This window comes from Struthio camelus, chromosome 5 (genome assembly GCF_040807025.1).
Source record: "Struthio camelus isolate bStrCam1 chromosome 5, bStrCam1.hap1, whole genome shotgun sequence".
Lineage (NCBI taxonomy): Eukaryota > Metazoa > Chordata > Aves > Struthioniformes > Struthionidae > Struthio > Struthio camelus.
Genome location: NC_090946.1, coordinates 83323703 through 83342083, shown reverse-complemented (window position 1 = coordinate 83342083; position 18381 = coordinate 83323703).

The following is an 18381-nucleotide window of genomic DNA, read 5'->3' as shown; positions in this document are numbered from 1 at the left end:
ATCCAGCCTGTGAGATAAAGGTGATTCACAAATATCTCATAGATACGAGCAGTTCTTTCCTTTGCTTGTGGGGAACTGGGCACCGATGTCAAACCAAATCCGTGGGAAGACTCATAGCTGCGGCCGCTGGCTCCCGGGCACCCTGCAACAGGGTCGGGGTTAAACCAGTTACACCGCTTCCACCTTGGGCTGAACGATTTGGTGCCAGGAGGGGAAAGGAGAAGGAGGGCAGAGAGACCGGCTTCCTCCGTAACCTCTGAGTCCAGCTGCCAAACTGCACCGCTGGGCTCCAGGTACGCGGAGACCGCCGCTGGCAGCTGAGGGACATCCCTCGAGACAAGACGCGGGGCTGGCACTTCAGGGCACAGCAGGCACCGCATGAGCAGAGAGCCAGACGTGGTCCGCTGCCGCCTTCTGCTGCCCGCACAGGGGGCGCACAGGGCAAGCGGGCCGCAAAAATCGGGAGAAACGGCATTGGGGCTGCTCCAGCACTGCACAAAAGTCAGGTGCCCAGGCAAAACACACTAGAGACTGCCCGGCCTCCAAATCCCAAAAGGGCTCAAGTGTGAGATGGGCGGTCAGGTACCCCCAGCGTGCCGGATTAGATACTTAGGCATCGGGGGAACTTTATTAGTACAAACACAGGACTTTGGTACCGCTGGAGCTAAGGAGAAGGCAAACGGAGGGTTCCCGACTTCGACACTTCGGCTTTCCGTCCGCGAAGCGTAGGCAGGCTGACGCCTCACCACCGACCGGGCTCTTCCCTTCCTGCAGATACATCCGCCCAGTCTGTTTCATTACTTTCTCCAGCCGGAAAAACGATTTGAGCCATCTGTCAGCGACCGGCCACCCCGCGCCGTCCCCTCCGACAGCACTGAAGCTGAGCCGCCGGCTCGGGCCCTGGGCACCGCCGCCACCACAGACCCTACGGGGCCAGGTCTGTCCTGCCCGGCCCGTGCATGCTGCTCCCTTCCTTCCTCCCTTTCCTAATTTCACTACAGATCATCTTTTTTTGCCTGCAATTAAAAACCCAGGTGCCTTTTCAACAGCAGCAACTGGCAAAACTCTCGGAGGCAGTGGCAGCCTTGAGGCTGAGAGGTTTCTCTGAGCCAGCTGCGGAGGTGCGCTCAGCCCAGCACACCGGCGCCCGCCGGCAGCGCACGGCCCGCTGAGTTACAACCCGTGGAAAACACAGCCCTGGGCTAGCAAACCACTGAACGCAGCTGGCTTGCCCAAGAAACGACCGGAAGAGGCACTTCGAAATCACTGGGAGAAGGCAGCCCAGTCCTGGCGAGGTCGCTGCAAGCCCGAAGGCAGCCCGCCTACCAAATCTGAAGCACGCCGGCGGCTTTGGGAGTTTGCCATCGACGCGTGTTTTTCCCTTCTGCGCTTCTTGCACGAGGCACATCGCAGTGACAAACCAGCCTTGCGAGCTGTGCCTGTTCGCTGCCCACCTCGACCGCACGGCCTCGGAGACCGGGAACGCTATTTCTCTGCCGCAGGAGCTGCTGGCATGCTCAGTGGTGTGGGTAGCTGCTTTTTAATATAGGTTTTTATATATTCTCTAAAATGTTGTGTTAGTGCCAATGAAATTCATCAGACATTTTTGGGTAATGTGCTGAAGCCCCTTGGAGAACAGTAGGTTATAAACTCAGGGAAGTCTTTATGTAACGTGAGCCGTTTCCATAGAGTGCCTGGCAGACGTTCCTCTGGCATTCCAGTGTACGACCCAGAACTCATTGCACTGATGGATGCCACAATCAGAAAATATTAAATGATCCTCTGACACAAAACTGTGTGTTCAGAGATGCTGAGGGCAGGCGGAGTACTTGGTCCATCATCCGACAGTAAATATGCTCATCCCCTTCCTCTCCAGGGAAACAAGACCAGGAATTGTCCTTCAAAGACCAACTATTCTGTAAATTCCAGCTGAGCTGCTGCACAGCTAGTGTTCATTTGTGAGTGATACACACACACACATATTATATACACACATATTATATATTTATAATATGTGTATGTATACATCTTTCCTGCAAACACTATCTGAATAACCAGCTTGGCACAGCAAGAACTCTCAGGACAGGTAATAAAACACTGTCAAAACCTGTACCAACGGGGTTCATGACAAATTAGATCTACAGAAATCTTCTGGCAGTTATAATTTTACCCTGCATTGTTAAAAATGCTTAATTTCAAGTGAAGGACTGCTGATAAAAATGGGCAAGTTGGGCTGGATTGCGATGAACCGTTGCTCTTACCAGATCGCTATTTTGCCACTGCTTTCTTCCATCAGCCGGTGCCCATATAGCAGGCTCCATCGCTGCAGGCTATGCTTAGCAGCAGCCTTTGTGAGTGCCTGTCATTGCCTTACGAATGCTGAGGCCTAAACTACCCTCCAGCCTTTGGTATTTCTATTTAGAGAAGCTCCCAGCAGCTGGGATGTTTACAGAGCTTGTTCATCAGCAAAATGCAGGTGGAGGTCTGCTAGGAAGTGACATTTTTTGTGCGCTGGGGTACTCTCCAAAGACGCAGTGCCTTTCCGTCAGAAGAGATGGTCTCACGAAAAGTGCCAGGTGTTCAGGCTGGTGTTAGTTGGCGTAAATCCTGCGAAGCTGCGTACGCGGAGCTTCATGGCATCGGCTCTGGGATCTGCCCAGAAATCATTGGGTTTAAATCAAATGGCGGTATTCCAAACTAACTGCAAATGTGGTGGGAAAGGTTTAAGTACTGTTTTATTTTCTTCGTTTTTTTTTTTCTTCGTTTTTTTTCCAAGCTGCATCAGGGAAGTGCCAAGGGAAGAAAAGAGAGAAGCTGCAGAGATAATGTTGTTTTCAGTCTTCTGATAAACCTCTTCAAACAGTGCTGCAAGAAGGGAAGGAGAGCACTGATGCTCCTTATTACTTCCAGAGAGCAAGGCAGCTTCCAGGCTGCTTTGTTTGAAAATACCCTGAAAAGGTTGGAATTGCAACCAAATTTCTGAAAAGATAATGTCATAAATCATTAATTATCTTCAAAAATTTAGAGTCTCCTCCATGCAGCACCAGGAGTGGTACGGCAACGCTCATGCAATGCCAAGGAAAGCCTTCCCCTGCTGCACCTGAGCATCGGCCCATGCAGGAACCTGCCTTTTCATACCTTGGCATTTAACTCTCAACGCCGGCTACGTCCTTTCCTTCATTTCACCCTGTTTTCCTCTTTCACATGTCTTAGGCTGTACGTGGCTCCAGAGCAGAAATGAAGCAACCACTTCTTCATGGCATTCATTGGCCTCCCAAAGGGTTTTGGCCCACTCCCACGCTCTTGGCTCACGCTGGCGGTCCAGGGAAACGCGGAGAACGCAGGCAACCATCGCTTCTAAGCCTCGGCCTCTGCTTTCTGGGCCTGGGCACTCTCCGGACACTGCTTGTGCTGCTGCATCCTCTGAAGACACCTGGAAATGCACGGGGATCATGGCACAGCGCTATTCGTTCTGCTTTTGCCGGCTGAAGGTCAAACTTCACTTCTCCAAGAGGTACCGTGATGCTGTGAAGAAAGCTGCAAGCTTGCGTTTTTCTGAGAGAAAGGACTTCCAGATTCTTCATCCTATATGTTTTTTCTTTTAAAATGTCTCCGAAAGGTCATGCTAATGATGTTTACTACCAAGCAATAAATGTTAACAGTTCTCCTCTCAGTGGATAATGCTCAAGATTGGAGAAGTGCTTGTCTGTTTGCTTTTCAGTTAGGGGAAGTGAGGTACAACAACCGAGGGAGGTACATGTGCTATTTGAAAACAATGGCATTTACCACCACTCTGCTGTGAGATGCACTTTATTTCTAATGACTGTTTTCTGTAGTCTGCGATAAGAAATTGGGTTTAATGTTTTTTTCGTGCCTGGGTTTTTTGTCTTTAATCAACACCCCCCACCCTTCCCACTCACTTGCAGTTCCCCTGCATGGACACCTAGAAAGAGGAGACCGGCTTTAAAACATACATGACAATTTCTGCTTTGTGTGACTGAAGAAATTTATAACAGTTAGAAAACAGGAACCCCATGGGCAACCTAATATTTCAGCTATTGGTTGACTGAAGATGTATTTTTTAGCTGAATCTTTAGGAAATTGCCCCCAAACGTCTGTCCTTCACAAACCCTCCTTGGTTTTGGTATTCTTTCTTATCCTCTTCTCCGACATGACCACTGAGTCAGAAAGCAGTGTCGAAAAGGCAGACACTATTTAACGGAAACAAAAAGCCCCATGAAAGAGACTAAGCTATTAGTGAACTAATTAAGCTTTTTCTTAACACAGACAAGATGGCAAGCAAGAATAATTAAAGTAAACCCTATAACCCCTTGGATTCAGGGCTCTGGGTTGTTAATATCAAGTGCTAATGAAAGCGTGCTGGTCTGGCGCAGGAAGGGGAGGATCTGAGCTCGTGGTGCCAGGTCGTTAAGCAGCGAGGCATTTAAATAGGTCAGTCCGGCAGCTCTCTGCCAGTATGGGATAGGTGCGTTCGTATCCTACTTACTGTCAAGTTATGCTAAGCCGTGTGACATTTGTCCATTAGAGATGCTTTAAGCTCGAAATGTGGTCTGGCATCATCTGAAGAACGGACTTAAGTTACCTTTGATGCTGGCGCTGCATTTCCAGCACGGGCTGTTTCAGTAGGGCACCAGGCACGGCAGCACGGCCCCGGCCCCGGAAAAGCCAGCGCTGGCACGGGGACGAGCGCTGGGACAGGCAAGGGGAACAGCCCTGTGTCAGCTGCTCCAGTACTAACTAGAGCTTGCAATAAGCTCAAAAGCAAGTCCAGCACATCTCCTGGGGAAATAGCGCGCTTTGGCTCCCCGGCCGCAGTTCAGACGCAGCATCCCTGCGCTGCCGGTGCTGCTGCCGGCGGTTGCATTCGGGTATCGGCCGCTGCAGTTTGCAGTACGCTGGAGCCATTTCACTGGTGCCAGCGGGTCGCAGCACGCCTGTTTGCCCCGGCTCCGTCAGGAGGAGCACTGTGCCCGGCCCACCTGCAGCTCTTGCACGCGGCAAGGCTTTGAGACAACCCTTAACTAGCCTGGGAGAAACACTTCCAAACGAGAGGAGTGTTGCAGCAGGACCTCCATAGGGATCATGCTGGGAACCAGGAAGCTCTCAAACATCAGCCACGCACTAACCGCCCGCACCGTCTGGCCCTAATCAGCGCTCTAGGACAGCCAATAAGAGCATTAGGAAAAAAATTGGTTTTTTCTTCAAACTGTCAGATTCAGAATGACCTTCTTGGTAATTCTTTCATTTATATTAACCATGACTAACATTTCAGCACCATATCCAGGAGATATAAAACAGTCCAGGTCAGGCAATTTGTGGAAACAGGCAAATCACAGACCCAGGGATGGTACACGACAACAAGGGCGAGGTCACCCCCAGGAAGCGGGAGACGCGGAGCTGGCGTGGACGCACCAGCCTGCAGAAAGGAGCAAAAGCCAAAGACCAGCAGGTCCTTCATGTCCTGCTCTCTGTGGTCACCCCATCCCCAGTTGCTCCTACCACACTCCTACCGACTCCACCCCATAGCAAAAGGAGACGCAGCTCCCGTTTCTGCTACGAAAGCTCCAGGACGCAGCTCTGGCACATGGCGGGTGCCGGAAGGAGGGCTGGGGTCATCTTTTGAAGGCAAGCAGAGATGAGGCCCTGCTAGAAATGGCTACTGTCCGCAGAGGTGAAAGGGCATGAAAGCGAAGATAGACAAATAGCCTGCCTAAAAACGTTGATGAAGGGAATAGTCTCATGATGCGTGCGAATAATCTCAGAAAAACAGAGGAAAATGCAGTTAAGAGATGGCAGTGATTCTCTACATTCAAGCACAGAGAAAGCAGGAACTAGCTCAACTAGTCCTAAGGAGGACAAACAATGAAAAAATAGCATGAGCCTATAGGGAAAAAATCAGGAGAGCCAAGACACTTAAAAAGCTAAAACCAGCAAAGGATATGCAGAGCAACAAGGAAGCTTCTGCGAATGGCATGTTGGCAGCAAGAGAATGACCAGAAAGGTGACTAATAAACAGGCAGAGAAGCTTATGGCAGATGATATTGAAAAGTCAAACTGCTTAATTCCTTTTTTGTTATTGCTTTGCTTCACTCTTCACCAAAAGGTCAATTGTAATCAGGCATGTAATGCAATTAGCATCACTGACACAGGGGTAATAGCTCAGGCTACAACAGGGAAAGAATAAGTTAGAAAAGTTAAATATTTTCAGATCAGCTGAGCCTCCAAAATTTTTCTGAAGTACTTAGAGAACTGGCTGCAGTAATTTTAGAACTGCTTACTGCTATCTATGATAAGTTTTGGAGAACGAATGAGATTCAAGGATTTGGAAAAGGCAGACCATAGCTTATCTTTCAACTGCTATTCAATTCCGTTTGTGTAATTTCAGTTCCCAGGAAATACTGGAACAAAAAATCAAACCACCTATTTGCAAACCCCTACCACATACTAAGGAGGTAAGTAACAATCAACATGTATTTGTCAAAAATGATTCATGCCAAACTCACCTTCTTTCTTTCTCTGACAGCATATGTCGTGTCCTCCTGGGACACAGAACAGATTTGGGGACAGGGGAGAAGTAGTGGATGCTGCAGAACTTAATTTAAGGAAGCCTGCTAATCCTCTCCCATGATAAGCAAGGTTGAGAAATATACCCTTGACAAACCATGGAAACTGGTTGGATTATCCAAAAAGTAGACCTAATAGCTCAATGTCAGAAATGTTGAACCAGGTTGATCAAGCTGGGTTCCCTGTGGGTGTCCTCATCCCAGTATTACTTGATATTATCATTAAAAGCCTGGCTGACGGAAGCGAGTTTGTTTATCCAATTTGCAAGTGATTCCAAACTGGAAAGGGATGCAAGCACGCTGAAAAACAGGATTAAACTTCAAGGTAATTCTACCATATTAGAGAAATTAAATGAAAATCAGGATGAAATTCAATTAGCAGTAATCCTGCACAGATCAAGGAGAAGAAGCTAGGATAGATTTACAGAGAAAGATCTTGGGGTTATATGCAATAATAAGCTGAGCCAAAAGTGTCTTTCTGGTCCACACAAGGTGAACATCGATGGGATGCACAAACAACAGTCAGCTCTGTAAGATGCATGCATTTTTCTGATACCACACTTCCAAAGAAGATGCAGACCAAATAGTTCCAACCTAAACTATTCTGTGAGTCTGTGAAATAATTTATTCTCTGGGTTCATTCATAGATAGGACAAAAAATAATATGCAAAATTGCAGGTAGAGCCAGGTTAAATATCATGGAAAAAAGGTCAAATAAAAAGAAGATTGAAGTATTGGAAGAGATTTCTTGGGAAATCTATGGAAGCTCCATTTTTGTAGGCTTTTAAGAATGAGTATAAAAAGTACAGATCCAAGAATGAGATACAGTTTATCAGGCATTTTGTTGGGTAGTCAGACCAGATGATTTCCAAGATAGAGCCTTATTTTCCTAGATCGGGTTTTTAGAACTCCTTGGGTTCAAGAACTACTGATCATGCTCAGGTAGACAAAGGACGAGAAACAGGCAGGGAAGATGGCTGCAAAAATAAATTAATAAATAACCTACCTGAAATCTCCTTCCATTTAATATCCTAGCTAATTCTTTCTGTAAGAGAGATGTTCTATAGTATAACCACAAAAGAAGAAAAATATATTTCCATCCTTAAAATGAAATCCATTGCAGGGAAGAGGAAATGGAAGGCACGTATGTCCCATAGGTATTTACTGAGCTTTCCAAAATCAGTTAGCAATGTAACAGCGCATACAAAAAAAACCCTCAAAAACAAACAAAAAACCTATTATGTTGAATAAAATCTTCTGAAGAGCTCTGATTTGGCAACGTTCTGCGCTTTACAATAATAGCATTTAGTCCAACAGTAAAACACAGCAATTATTTTACTGGAAAGAATACTTGTTTCATTAAAACCCTCCAACTGAGATTTCTTGCTAGAGTAATTTTGCAGCACTGTTACATTTCCTAGTTAGGCACAGATTTATACTCGGCTTGCAGAGCTGCGGGTGCGTGGTTCCACATGTAGGTGATGTTCAGGTTGCCCCCTCCAGCAGTTAACACCTTTGAAATTAAATCAATGTTTGGTGGTAAAACTTATTAGTGCATGCCAGGTAAGGAAGGTAGATTTTACCGTCAGCTCTGTTTCCATACTGGCAATTGTTTTCAGACTGTGAACTCAAGCTCCTTTGCCCTTTGTGCGTAATCCCAGGCAACCTGCAGCCATCAATAAAACAACAGCGATTTGGACCAACCTATTATATTTTGCAGTGGAAATGATTCCAAGGATCTCAAAAAACATCAAATCCAATCCTATCTCCCTTTTTTTTTTCCTCCTAAGGTTATCAATTTTGCCATGGTTCAGTGTCATTGTTTATAAATATAGATTTATTTATCTATACAACAGGAAGACTGAGAACAAGATGTCTGCAAAATATATTGACGATTTTGTAATGGAAAAGTATTATCAGACTAAAAACAGCAATATTAAAATTTTGCAGGATTAAAAACAGATCTAGTTGAGAAGTGCCTACTTAGATGTTCATTTGACAGAAAATCTGTTTTTCCCCAAATGCAAGAGCTTTTATGGGTAAGTAAATTGTACCAAAGTACTATTTCTTCCCTAAGGGAAAGTTCTGCAAATTGTCAAACTCCACGGAGAGGTTTCGGTTCAGGACGCTTAACTCCGTTCTGCTTCTGCCAACGCACATCCTGTGCTGGCTGTGTCGGATATCTCTCCTCGCAGTGCACCTTCCCAGAAAATCAGGCATGCAGCACGGCTCGGTGGCTGCCGGTCATGTGTGATTGCCCCACGCACCTACATGGTGGCAGGGAACTGCTCCAGGGTGCTGCCAAGGTGACACCCCCAGCTAGGACAGGTCAGGGACTAACTCAAAATATGCAGACATTTGTGAGTTTTTCAGAACTTTCCAACCCATGAGAGGTTTCACACATTTTGATACTTGATGCTTTACACTTGGCTTGAGTCAGAGCATCTGTCCAAGCCTGACATCTCCCGCAGTACAGACCTGCCTGGGCTGCATCAGCTCTAGCTAAATGCTCCGCTATCTGCTCACACATGGCAAGGACCACCAGCGAGGTTCAGACATCTCCAGCTGACACACACCTGAGCTTTAAATTACCAGCTCCGATCCAGGGCAGCTGTTCTCTATCGTTCCTTAGATTTATAGAGTTTAAGCCTAGACAGGACCATTAAATCCTTCTCTCCTGTCCCCTGCCTGTCACAAGATATTGGATTTCATGCATTTATCTCCCAGTCTGAGTCCAGTAGCATGTACCTGGGCAAATCACGGCCTCTGCACTTGGTTTTGGATCAGAGAATATCTGAAACCTTGAAGGCTTGGTCATTAGCTCCGCTCTGCGTTCAGCTCACTCTGTAACCGTCAATCCATGACCGCTGTGAGCAGGCAGGGTATCAGTTACACGTAAAGCACAGAGCAGAGGTACCCAGACCTCCTTCACAGTGTGATCTGCCTTGCAGAAGGAACTCAGATGCAAGTTCAGGACCGCTGGAAGAGAAGCCAGTCATGGGGTGTGCAGCAAACCCCCTGGTGCCTGAGCGCTGCTCCCTGGTCCCAGGCACTAACAACCTTCCTCAACTAGGGTCAAGGGCTGGCGTTGAAGCCTGCCTTCAAAGCATGGACTGGAACTGAACCCGAGTGTCTCCTGTCAATGAATTTAGCTCCAAGAAAGGTACTACCTTGGCAAGTCCATAGACCGACAGTGTCGCTCTCTGTCAAGAGACAGAACAAAGCAGCTATCAGCGAAAGCGTCCTTCAGACCACACATCCATCTCTTTCTCTTGGCAGGACTTCTGGGCAGATTAAGTGGACTCAGCCCCAGACCTCCCATTCAGCTCTCTGTTTGGTAGCTGAGGCTGCTATTTAGTTCAAGCTCCACATGCAACGAGTGTTTCGGTTCATTACAAATGGGACTGGGTGCCCAGTAGGGCATTTCATCTATTTAGTGGCCTTAATTCAACACCCCAGCAGAAACCTGCCTCACCAGAGAGATCTCAGTGAAGGACGAGGGGTGACAGTCAGGTCAAGCCTGCGTTTCTCTGATAGCTCTTTGCAGGGGACCTTGCACAGGATCTAATCTTGGCACCTTCTGGGAGCACTAATTTTTCATTGCAAGGCCAGCTGTGATGGTAGAGCTCAGCAATTAAGCCTGCTGCCTTCTTTTCCCAGCATGCGCCCCTTGGCTATCGTGCAAGTGATAAGAGGGTGACTTAGTTACAGGAGCAAGAGCTGCAGGAATAAACTCTCTCTAGTCTATCATCCTAACCTGAACAGATGTACCCTATACATTAAATATATGAGAATATACAGACAGAGAGTAATTTCACAACCATAATTCAATCAGCAGAATGTTATAACATAATAAGCTGAAAGAATGATGGCCCTTTCCATAATATACTTAATTATTTCTGCCTGCTTTAGATCATAAGAATACCTGCTTAATGGTTTAATGGGACTTAAACTATACTGTCAAATGAAACAGGAGCACACCTACGTGAAACGGGGCCTTACCGAGCATGATTTTATAAAGCTAAAGGTTGCACTTCGGTCAATTAGCTCCCCAGCTGGAGCAAAGTGCTTGCTCATTGATTCACTCCGGTCTTCTGCAACTGGACTCATATCCCTCCTGCCATCCCCACAAGACCGAGTATCCCCATAAACTTCTGCTTTTGCCTAGCGAGAGTACACTGCGGTCCTTGGGGATGCGTTATAGCCCCCCGCACCTGCCCGTCCTCGCTGCCCAAGACTTCCAAGCTAACCAGGTTCGATATCTGCATGCAACTTTCCCTGTCAGCATCCCCTTTTGCAGTATCAGCTTTTTCAAACATTTTAATAGTTTTTTTTTTAACCCCTGTTTGGGGTCCTCCGTATGTCCTTAAGGTTGCGTCTTACTCTTAAGATTATTTTCTTTTCTGTTTGTTTATTCTGCATGACGTTAAAGAGTTGTTATAAAACTGATGATCGGGAATGCATGTAAGCATAGCTTAGAAAAAGCATACAGCTCCTCATCACTACCCAGCCAAATATTATGAGAATATACAAAGAATTTGTATGGCAGAATTTGGAGTGTGTTGTCACAACCTTCTGTTTTGGAAAAAGAAGCTCTAAAGTTCCAAACTGTCATTTTGACCCTTTAAAATCACAGAGCTCTTTTTTATTATGGTTGGAAGGCAAACATAAACGTAGAATCACAGTGACCTACTTCTGATGTCCGTGCGACAGCCTGATACTCACATTGCCAGCTCTCAGTAATAAACTTTGCAAATTTATGCTCTACTCTGATGTATAGTTTTCTGTGATTACAACTTTCTGCCCTTAACATTGTGATGTACCAGTTAGGGCTACTGGAAAATGGGGGTCTCTGTCAGCACAAAATTCTTGCACTTGAAATTCATTTGCAAACTGGCTCACGAGAGCGAAGCACAGGCATTCAGACTTTTGACAGCGCAACATGTTCACAGAAAAGCAGTCTGGAAGCATCAAAATATTTGGGGAGTTTGTGCCAAACTGGAAAAGCTCGGACCGGTTGCTGCCCGGGCCAGGTCCGCAGGCAGGCGTCCGGTGTCCTTACGGGAGGTGCAGCAACGCTGCCTGCCCCCGAGTCTGCACCGAGACCTGCCCAAATCACAGAAACCCAGACGAGCTGCTTGCACAGGACTCTTTCTGTAGCCAACAAAAATTAAAAGAGAGCGTTTTCCAAAGATACAGGTGCACCAACACGAAGAAGGATTATGCCGATGCCGTGTCCAGCACAGAAGAATGACCTGGTCTTGGAGGTTAACGCTCAAAACCGACACGCAGAAATGGTCTCATGAGCAGACAGGCAGGACGCCCCGGGCGCGGGGCGGCCCCGGGCCGGGCGCCCGTCCGGCCGCGCAGCTCCGCTCCCGGCCCAGCTCGCCTTCGGCTTCGCCCTCGCCCTCGGAGGAACGCGGCTTCACCAGCAGGACAGCAGATCCAACGTCTCGTCCCTGCACTAGCGAGATGAACCACACTTGGAGGCGGCTTTCGCAGGCTGCCTCCGATAATGCCGGGCGCTTCTCAGCAGGTTTAATGAACTGACGTAACAGAAAACTAGCTCTGCTTTTGCCAGGTTCCTTTTGGGTCTTTTTGCGCTGGTTCGTGACTTAAATCAGCTCCCGGCAGGCCCCGAGAAGCACGAGCGCCAGCAGAGGTAAATAGCAAGGGACCGGGGCTAAGAGCTGGGGAAAAAAGGGGGAAGAGGAAACCTCCTGTTTGGGGGGCGGCTGTTCAATTACCCCGAGCGTGTGTAAAACCTGAACCGGTGTTTTACGACACCGCCGTGAGGCTGCGGCAAGAAAAGGCGGCTGCGAGCGCTATCTCAAGCAGCAGGCGCCGGCGGGCGCTGCCAGGCTGCCGGGGCCGCGCGCCCGCGCTCCCCGCGCCAGGTCGCCTGCGCTCCTGCGCTCGTCTTCCCTTTGCTTTTTGCGCGTTTGTTGTCTTTTGTTCGGAAAAATGCAGTTTATGCCCAGCTCAGCTAGCTTGCCTTCTCTTTACAGACAAGTGACGATAACAGACGAATAATGCCGTTTGATTTTTTTTCTTTCGTATAAAACCCCTTGCTTTAAGGAAAACTGAACAAGAAATTATACTTCATGGTTTTTGGAACTTAACCGCTCTCCTCCCCATTGTCCGCATCTCCCAGCAATGGCTTAAAAGATATTGGTGGTTATTGGCTTACTGGGGGGATCCATGTCTCTGCTCTGGGATTCCAGACTTGGTTAAAGCATCAGGAGTTGTTTGGTGATGGCACCATTTTAACACCAGAGATGAGGGGAGTGAAGGAGAAGAGAAGACAGCCTAACACGAACCGCATTTCTGCACGGGATAAAAAATATTTGGCATAAACGATACTTTCACTGCAACGTTTTGACGGGAGGCTTCCCAGCAGCTCTAGCACCAAGCCTGCCTCTCGTCTTGCATTTCCACCTAGGCCCCGGTTCTCGTTTACCAACAGCCTGCAAGCTTTGGGATGACTCCTGGCCCTGGCTCTACCACGGCATGGTTTAATCCTGCGTCCCTCCAAACCTACCCCACGCCATGGACGTCCGCCTCTCGCCAGCTGCCCAACCGCGCTGCCCACCGAGGCACCCCGCACCCACGGTGGGCCTCTGCCGACGCCACAACCGAAAGCCCCATCCAGCCTCTGCATTACTGGGAAGGGAGCACCCAAGTGCCAGGAGAAAGCAGGTTGCTCCGACTGCCCGGAAAGGCGAGCGAGGGAGGGGAGCCAGGCAGCCCCGCCAGTGGCAGCCCCGCATCCCGGGGGCTGCCGGAAAGAGAAGATGAAGACAAACTTCCTTGCGTTACCTGGCAAGAGCGATAAGCACAATTAATCGTTAAATGGAGAGCTCAGTTCTCTGTGCTGTAGTCATAGTAACAGGTCTGTTAAAAAAGAAAGCTGAAGACAATAACGCACTTAGAAAGTCGCAGTCAGGAGATCTTCCCACCTAGTTATTTCCTTGGGATTTGCATACAGGTTTAGCTGCCTTCCCGTTTTCTAATGCAATTAATATTAAGGGGGTGGAGAAAGGAGGGTGGATAGGAATGAGGATTTGTTGGAGGCACGTTCTTTGAATTTCCAGTGGGTTGGAAGAAGTGTTAAATATAGGTTTTCAGTAAAATGCATTTTGATAAAAACAGAAACATCGGTACTTTTCTCAAATAAACTACTACCAATAAAATCTAGTGCATTATATAACATCTTACACAGAGAAAACATCTAGATACGCTAGTCCTATTTCAGATCAGCAGAACATTTTTCTACCTTCTTTTGACACTTCGTAACGGCTCTTATACATAACCCTGTGTCGGGAATCTGCAACAACTCCAAAGGGACCTTATCAAGACCCGTGTACGGCAACGTGCACTCTACCGATTGGATATTTCCCCTTGGGGTCAGACTGTGGCCAGCTCTTTTTTTCAAGAGATGCAACTGCAGCTGGATGTCTGCCTTGTTGGGATGTCTCTTCTCTGTAGTTTTCAGTACTTTAACCCCACTAGTTAGTTTACCAAGAACAAAGCATAGGAAGCACCACATAGAAATCATCATTTCCAGCAGAGAAATCATTCTAGATGAAAAGATTGCTGGTCCAAGGACTGTGTCCAAATATCAGGGCTTTCACAGCTGTATCAACGCTGCAAGATCTGCTAATGGGAAAATTGAAATGAACAGAGCTGAGAGACTGCGCACGTCCTCCACATGCTCAGTTGAACCACATGATGGACTGAGTCCAAACTAGACCGTTCCCAAGACCTTCCTGTGCTCAGAGGTTCAACAGGATCCTTGCAGGGCCCGTATCCCTCCCAGGCTCATGTCTCCAGGAGCCCACGTCACACCCAGCTGGGCAGGAGGCACCTGACTTGCAGGGAATCAGCGGGAGCCTTTGCATCTTTTGGAGCCCTGCATCCCAAATCAGACCTGGCCACTGGCACCTTGTTACTTTACCATCTCAGTAGACTGCAGAAAACACAGCTTTAGAGCCCAAACGAGTTTCACTAACATATATTTTCTTAATTTACTGTTATTTTTCCTCACTAGCAGTGAGCAGACCTGGGAAAAGAAAAGCTCTTTCCAATAATCTCCACCTGGATAACAGTCTTTCCTATTTTCTCCCCCTTGTTCAGCAATATCCACCCACAACAACGCTGTACCCCCGCCAAATACTACCAAGTTTATATTCACACACTGGGACTTCACATAATTTGCATTTGCTCATATGAAAGAGCTGCATTTAGCACCATATTTTCAATCAACTCACATGAAAGTCAGAGATACAGACAAGAGGGAAGGAGAAATTAACTGTAAAAAAGGAGCTTTTTAATCTACAGAGGTTGAGTATAAAGCAAGAGAAGGACATGTTGAAATCCTTTTGCAGAAGAATGAAAGTGTTTTCTCTATTCTTTGCAAGCCCTCAGCATGGTAAATTCTGAGAGTAGCATGCCAGGGAAAAGGAGGGAGATTAATGGCTATTGTTTCATGCAAACGGGTAATCAGGAAGGAAATAATTGGGGCCTAGTAGCTAAATTTAATTTAAGGTTATACAAATCTAAACCTAATGATACACTGGAAAATATATTGCATGATTAAATAAGAGATTTCGTGTCAGGAAAGAAATCTCTCCCGACGCTAGCAATGGAAAAGGCATTGGTCGAAAAGGAGGGCTATCCCGGTGTGCTTTGGCTCCAGCGCAGAGGAGCGGTAAGGACCAAGCCAAGGACAAACCTCCGCGTCCGAGGCCCGTGCTCCGCCACCGCTGGCCGCGCTGGCCCCGTGGCTCAGCCGCTGCACGGCGGTAAGCGGTAAGCATGCCTAGGTCCTGGCTTATTTTGGTCTCATTAGAGAGAATCAGCCCGTGCAACTCAACTCGCTCAGGTGGCCGCGCGGGCAGGCACAAGCTGCTCCCGTGCAGCTACCCGTAAGCAAATCGCTGCGGGTGCCTCGGCGCCCGGCGCTCCCGGTCCGAGCGGAAAGAGAGCGTGGAGGCGGCTTTCCAGGTATGACGGTTGTTTACCAAGCATCTGTGCACTTTACCGGCTCCAGCTGATAGCATAATTACTTTACTTATTATTTTAATTGTTATATCTATGTCAGTACTAACAATATTTCACATTTTTAATTTTAATGACAAAAAAAATTGTAACAGTTAGTATGAAATTCCTCCTTTTTCCTCCTTTTTCACCCAGTTTTACTACCAGTCGTGGGGCAGGGGTAGTCCTGCAACCTCGGCACACATGGGAGGAGAGGGCAGGACCCATGCGAGGGAGCAGCAGGTCCTCCCACCTCCTCGCCCCTCTCCCTCCAGACCCATTTGTACCTCCAGCGCTGGGCACGTTCAGCCACAAACAACCATATTTCCGGGAACGACTCTCACACGTCCACTTACAACTCAGTAATGAATATCACACGGTAAAGGGCAGATTTGGGCATGTCGAAGGAATAACAGACCCTTTCTGTGTAAGAGTTTATCTCCTAACTCTTTAAATTGCAAACTGCTCCTTGCCTGATCCCAAGCATCAGGCTGGGAGGAGGAAAGCTACTTATTTCACTGGAGGAAGGGGAAAGGGCACTCTGAAAGCCGTGCAAGGAGCAGGGGAAAGAGATGGCTTGCAGGACCACGCGGGCACCTGACTGGCTTTTAATGACACCAGAGCATGTGGGGCTGACCTACGTCTCCTCCCCTTACTTGGGGGCAGGAACTAGGGAAGAGCTAGTTGAACCCAGCAGCAGCCAGGCACGTTGTGGGTGACAACGGAGCACTAGCAGCGCTGGACGGACGCCTTCAGCACAACCTGGTGGCATTGTCATTCCACTCACACGAACACTTAATTCATTGACAGATGAGGAGATTATTTTTTGCCACCTCCCAAGTGCCTTCAGAAAGACACGAGGACTGCGAATATTCGGGCTCCGCGGGAAGGGCACGTTGCGTGCCTCAGCCCAGACAGGTGTCTGCGGAGGAGAGTGGATGGCAGTCTTGTCATTCTGGTTTAACATCTGCACGGAAAGCAAACAAGCTATTTTTTGACAGCTGTTTTTCCTTGAACATGGTTCTCTGATGGTTGCCTTGATGTGTAAAATTTGATCTCATCACAGTACCAAGCCCGTCAGCTCATACAGTGCTTTGATCATTTGCTTTATAAATTTTTGTCTTCCTGCTGTCCAAGGGCTTCACACTGACAGAATGATCTTTGAGAAGAAAGACGTTTTTGAGGAGAATGATATTTTGTTTTTAATCATTCAGGCTGCACTTTGCAGACTCTGATCAGCCAGGGTGCCTTTCCGAAACGTGTCTGGTGGTCCCTCCCATGGTTTCCCTTCGTAGCTCAGGACCACGCCAGCAGGAGCAGCACCGTGCAAGATGTAAATCTCAGCTTTTGTCTCGTTTGGCCGGGGAGTTCAGAGCGTGGCGCGTGAGGAATTCTGCACTGTAGCAGCTACGTGGAGGAGTTCATGCTAATGCGAAAAGCTCTGCTGGGCCTCTATTTTTGTCAGTGCATCACTACTGTAATATAATTTGCAGGCACAGCCATTAGTGAGTTCCTATTAATGCCTGTTGATTGTCGAGATGCCCCTGAACCTGCAGCTCAGTGAAGTAAACAAAAAAATTAAAGCAAAAGAGATCAAGAGAAATGCACAGACCTGCACACTGGAGCAGTCCTATCTCATCATCTGCTCTGAGCACCAGCATGTCCTCAGGGATGGGTTTGGCCCACCAATTCCCAGGCAGGGTTTCTACTCCTGCATTTCAGTCTTTACTGAGCCAACAATCCTTTGTTTCCACAGTCAGCAATCAATGATCAGGCAAGGGCACCTCTAAGCTTACAGCCGCACCACAAAACTGGACTATTAGCACAGGCTATCTAGGCTACAGGGGACACATATATTGGGTGTAAATGCCCCTCCCTCCTCTTTTTCCTTGCATGGTTCTAAATTGCTAAAATTTTGAAGTGGCCTCATTATAAAAGCATGCTCTAAGCAACTTGTAAGAGAAGTTGTTAGTTCACATGTCGGATATTGTTGTGAAGGAAACACTGAGGCTATTTTAATTGCAAGTTTGTCCAAATCCCATGATCATGCGATCATTCTCTGGGTGAATTTCAAAGCCAAAGCATGAATTGCGTAAGTATAATGTGCTTCTGAAGCCAAAAGGACAAAATAGAATATCAAGGGAGTAGTTAAATGAGCAAGCTTTGATCTAAGACATAAAAAGAATGGAAAAACCCCTTCTCCTCTCAAATTAAAAGCTACCTATTAGTAAGACTAAATTGGGGATTTTCCTGTCCAAGGAGTTTCAAGTCACTTTACGAAGGCCAATCCGTTGATCCATCACCGTGCAGCTCCTCCAGCTAGTTCAAGAGAATATCCCAAAACTCTCCTTGGGCAAAGACACTTGACCAAATGGAAAAGACGTAGAGCAGCAAGCTTGTTGCTGTGGCTTAGCCGCACGTGCCGCGTGGCATACAGGAGAGCCGCTGGCCAGGGAGGGCAGCCGGCCGCTGCCTGCCTGCTTGCAGCCGTTCCCGTCTCTGGTGCATCCCTGCATACGGAAGGGGAGGCTACGCGCACCGTTTGCAGTTCGCTGCGCTCGGGGTGTATGTCACACCTCTTCTGATCAATATCCCGTTAACAGACGCCAAGGTTTTCAGTGATTTATACTTTAGAAGTGCGATCCACTATAATCCTCAATGAAGCATAATCATCAGTCATACCTACAGGCACTATCGTGTAACTTTATGTCACTTTAAAGCCTGCGTTTGTGGGAGATTTTCACATATGCGAGGG